This window comes from Aedes aegypti, chromosome 2 (genome assembly GCF_002204515.2).
Source record: "Aedes aegypti strain LVP_AGWG chromosome 2, AaegL5.0 Primary Assembly, whole genome shotgun sequence".
Classification (NCBI taxonomy): domain Eukaryota; kingdom Metazoa; phylum Arthropoda; class Insecta; order Diptera; family Culicidae; genus Aedes; species Aedes aegypti.
Window position 1 is genome coordinate 321,671,116 of NC_035108.1, and position 5,629 is coordinate 321,676,744.

The following is a 5,629-nucleotide window of genomic DNA, read 5'->3' on the forward strand; positions in this document are numbered from 1 at the left end:
CTGGATGGCGCAGAGAACATAGGCACAGAAGGTCAGGATAGCGTAAGCGATGGCTACGTCAGCACAGCAAACAGTGGAAACCAACCAGCTCCCACGATGGGGGAAGTTAAGGATGCCATTTAACCGCTCAAGAACAACAAGGCCGCGGGCAACGATGGTATCGGAGCTGAACTCAAGATGGGCCCGGACAGGTTGGCCGCTTATCTGCATCGGCTGTTAGTCAGAATCTGGGAAACGGAACAGCTACCGGAGGAGTGGAAGCAAGGCGTTATATGCCCTATCTACATAAAGGGCGACAAACTGGAGTGTGAAAATTATTGTGCAATCACCATCCTTAACGCCTCCCACAAAGTGCTTTCCCAGATTCTCTTCCGTCGTCTATCACCCATAGCAAACGAGTTCGTGGGAAGTTATTAAGCAGGTTTCATCGACGGCCGATCGACAACATACCAGATCTTTTCCGTGCGGCAAATCCTCCAGAAATGCCGTGAGTACCAGATCCCTACGCATTATCTGTTCATCGATTTCAAGACGGCATACGACAGTATCGACCGTGTAGAGCTATGGAAGATCATGGACGAGAACAGCTTTCCCGGGAAGCTCACGAGATTGATCAGAGCAACGATGGACGGTGTATTAAACTGCGTGAAGATCTCGGGCGAACACTCCAGTTCGTTCGAGTCTCGGCGGGGACTACGACAGGGCGATGGACTTTCGTGCCTGTTGTTCAATATTGCGCTTGAAGGTGTCATGTGGAGAGACGGACTTAACAGTCGAGGCTCGATTTTCACGAGACCCGGCTTCGCGGACGACATGGACATTATTAGGAGAAAATTTGAAACGGTGGCAGATTTGTTGACCCGCCTTAAACGCGAAACAACAAGAGCCGGGCTAATGGTGAATGCGTCGAAAACAAAGTCCATGCTGGTAGGCGCAACTGAGCGCGACAGGGCCCGCCTAGGAAGCAGTGTCACGATAGACGGGGATACCTTCGAGGTGGAATTAAGTGAGAAATATTTTTTTTTATTTATCACGTCATTCACAACAATCAGTGGATAAATATTCTTCTAAGATGACAGCAGACTCAATAGGGATTTGGACTACTGTTTCCTACTTAATTAAAAACCCTCGTTTAATTCGCCAGTGTACAATATGTACGATGCTGTTCAATATCTTATTATTGAACAAATTTTGAAATTAAGTATGATGTGAGATTCTTAAACCAAACCTTCCTTAGTATTCAGCACTGCTAGAGTGAATAATACAATTTCAAAATGATAATTCAGACGATCGCGCACCCTTTTGAATTAACAGACAAATGTACCTACAAACGAATACAACAACTACACTGAAAAACCATTCTTAATTTATAAATAATAATAGAAAGCTTACAATTTTGATCACAACCATCTTATTCATGGCATTGTGTCTCCACTGAAACAGAGCGATATTCTCAATTTTGCCATTCTGATATCGTATAGGATACTTGTTTTTTTTTCTATCTTTTTTTACGATATTTTTAGCCCTGGGCTAGTTCATCTCGAGACCAACGGGTTTACTTCCCTTCCGAAGGAAGTCGTCACTGAAATTTTAAGTGACTATCTCGGGGATGGAATTCGATCCCAGGTCCTTGGCATGAGAGGCGTGTGTTCTAACCACTACACCAGGTCCGTCCCCCCGGATACTTGTGGCTACGATGACATATCCTGTTTTCAGGTAGGAAAATTTACATTATTGGGAAATATGCACTTCAACAGAAAAGTAATCGCCTATCTAGGAGCGTGGGAAATTTCTTGCAAGAAATGCTCAAGAAAAGCATTTTTCTGTGATCGCAGTACGCAGTTGAAAAGAAATGTCAATTCAAATGGAGCTCACTGTAGAAAACTTCTTGACCATTTCTTGATTAGAAATTTTTACTTTTCCTGAGCGGAACAGCATACCTAGCTTATAAAGAAATTATTATTGTTATTATTATTATTATGGATCGCCACTGAATTGAACTCAGAAACTATCAATATGGAACAAATAATATGGCGTAGTTAACTTCATGCGGTCGTGTCTTGTACACAACCCCTCTGATTTTTAACCATAAATAGAGAAAATAAATATCTTTCTAATGGCGACAAAACATTGAGGATCCGCTTGCGCCTTTCAGAGATATCGGCATTTGTGAATAACCATTTTTTGGAAGTAAATCTCTGATAATTCTACAACCATAAGAGATTGAACGATAGTCTTCATCAAAAAGTTGCACAATCCAAAGTCCTAAAAGTGCTTGAAACGAAGTTGTTGCGAGAAATTATCGTATAAAAAGTTATCGAGAAAAAAACTGATTTTTCAGTGCCCTCCTAACTCATTTATTAAAAAAATCATAACTCGCAAATCATAAGAGATAGAAATTTGAGTTCTTGGACAAAGTTGCTCTAAATCGGTTGTTCTAAAACATTGTAGAACATTGTAGAGACGAAAATGCGTTAGCAAAAAAGTTTATATTCTGATATCGTAAACCATGCGACCACCCTAATTTAACATCACTGAAGAAAATATCTAACAAATATGGAGAAACTTTACCGGAGACACCATATATCTAAAATTGACGGTTTAGGCGCAATCATTTTTTGTCTTCCCAGATAAAGGCTTTGAGACCAATGTGCATGGGAGGAATCTATGAAGGAATCAAGGGAAGCATTCCTGCAGGAACTCCTGAAGAAACTCTTCGCGAAATCCCTGAAGAAATCTTTGAAGGAATTCAGGTAGAAATCTCTAAAAGAGTCGCTGGTGATATATCGAGAGAAATACTTGATGAAATCTCAGGAGTCAATTGCTGTGAACAGTTATAATTCGTATATATGTATGTATGTATGTTGGTAGCCTGAGTCTTGCTCTGCATGCGGTTCCACTTAACAGTAGAGTCAATTTTCATTTTCAATCTGAAATCAACATACCATTGTATGGGGTGTGGTGGACCCGTATGCAGAGACACTTACGCGAAACCTGCGGGAAATAGAGAATCTCTTTCCAATAATATGATCCAATGATATGATAGTGACAGCGAGCAACTCTGCGCTGGAGGGAAGGAATGTAGTTCAACGTCTACTTAAGAAGATACAGGGAACTATCTTCATATACGTCACGAGATAGGGACATCAATTCGACAATTTAGCGCATTATTGGTAACATATGATAAAAGGTTACATAAATAGTAATTTTGAATTCACCTGATATATCCGAATCATTACTGCAAGAAAAAAAATAATTAGATGATTAAAAAAGAACACATAATCTCACTGCATTACATGAACAATACACTATCACTATTTCAGAGCACGACACGAACAGCGCAACTGACACGATTAATCCTGACCCCTTTGCCCGCCTCCGCAGGAGCAAGCGTCGCAGTCAGAGGATAACACACTACTCGAATGATACTGATTCCTCATATTATTATTTTTTCTCTGATTTGACAGTAACCGAAATTAAATTTTAATTTAATGTCTAGGAGGTCCATTTATCCGTAGCGGTAAACGACTTACCTAGTTCTAGTTCAATTGCATATGGATTCGAATACCACCGATCGAGGATCTTTTCGGGAATATTTTCGACTTTCCAGAGCACAGAATATCTTCGTACCTGCCTCACGATATACACATGCATATATGATCAATCATCAAAGATAGCTCAGACTACTCAACGGACAAGTATGCTTCAAAGGCACAACCGAGAAAGACTCTAACCGTTTGGCCACGACGTCCACAAAGTTGGTGGTCTAATGGCTATCGCTTCTGCTTTATAAGCAGAAGATTATGGGTTCCCCAGGCCCATCCCTTTCCTCGTACTTTGCAGTTAAATTTTTCACTTTCTTCTATCTTCCACTCTTAATCTATCACACTCAAACAGTTCGTTCATAGCAAACGCCGGAACCAGAGACGGGCACGAAACCGTTTCCCTACGATTTGATTCTGCACGCTTTCCTTATGCATGATACATTAGAGTAAAGTGGGGCAAAAGTTCGAGTGGGGCAAGAGTTTCTTTTTAAGATTTCTAGCTCAAATCAAATCAAAACTTAGAAATGTCATGGTGGTTCGAATGTTATTCAAGTAAGAGAATTTCACTCCAAATATCATAGAAATCGATTGAGATTTGGAAAAGTTATGGCTATTTGTTGTTTTTCGACGTAAATATTGTAATATTTGGTCAAACTTTCGATGCATGCAACCAAATGAAGATAAAATATGTTTCAATATTTTATCTAAGGGCGTTTCTAGGCCTATCATAAGGATGCTTTGACGTGTATTAGTTTTTCCATAAATAGTTGGAATCAATTTTTGGCCCATAGCGGGGCAAAAGTTCGAATCTGCGGGGCAAAAGTTCGACCCATGTATAAACCCACGGAAAATTTTTCAAATTTCCTTCAATCTACATATTATCTTCAAATTTAGCGAAATTCACCTGATCGTGCGAAAAATGTCACAAAAATTCTACATATTCACTTTGTTTTGCGAAAAACTGCTATTTTTTGGGTTTATTACAATTAACCCTGTTTTGGGCATTTTTTGATGAAAATTTAGTGTGTATTTTTCGGCAAACATAAGTTTACGGCTGGTATAAAGTATGCCTGGCATAAAAGTATTGATATTTTGAGTTTTGACCAACGAACTTTTGCCCCACACTAGATTCGAACTTTTACCCCACCGGTGGGGCAAAAGTTCGTTTAAAACAATCAATTTTGAAACTGTTATAACTAAAAATGGGTAAATATTTTGACACAAATTTGTTCAGCAAAGTTATAGCCAATATGTTGAAGGTTCGCTGTATGGTATTTGTTTTGTTTCATCTGCTATTATTTTCCTGGAAACTTTGATTATACCACTAAGGTCGAACTTTTGCCCCACCTTACTCTATTTATTTTTATTTAGTTGGTGTTACATCAATTAATTTGATAAAACCTCGTTAACGATGTTACGCCAATTTACTCAGTCCATGGCTGTGTCTCTCCTCGCTGTGCTCCCCACCTTCTTGTGCCAACCGGATTCGACGTAAATACTAGAGATGGTCGGGTTTCACATTTTTCAAACCCGACCCGTACACGACTTATTTTATTTCTTCAAACCCGGACCCGACCCGAACCCGAAAATATTTCGCTGTTTAAGCCCGAACCCGACCCGAAACCCGAAAAAAATGTAAGAAAACCCGAATAAAACCCGAGCTCGTAAAGACGGTAAATTCATCGTTTCTGATGCATAAGGAAGTATTCAGGTTGCTACTCTGTTCACAATTATCACGAAACCCGACCCAACTCGACTTTTTTCAAGCCCGAACCCGACCCGTACCCGATAATTTTGTAGCCTTCAAACCCGACCCGAACCCGTACCCGAAAAATTTCAAATTTTCAGGGTTCGGGTCGGGTTTCGGGTTCGAAAACCCGAGACCCGACCATCTCTAGTAAATACCATCTTTGCAGGATTGTTGTCCGGTAGTCTTGCAACATGCCCTGCCCAGCGCACCCTTCTGGCTTTCGCAACCTTCTGGATACTGGGTTCGCCGTAGAGCCTAGCGAGCTCGTGGTTCATTCTCCGCCGCCACACACCGTTCTCATGCACTCCGCCAAAGATCGTCCTAAGCACCCTTC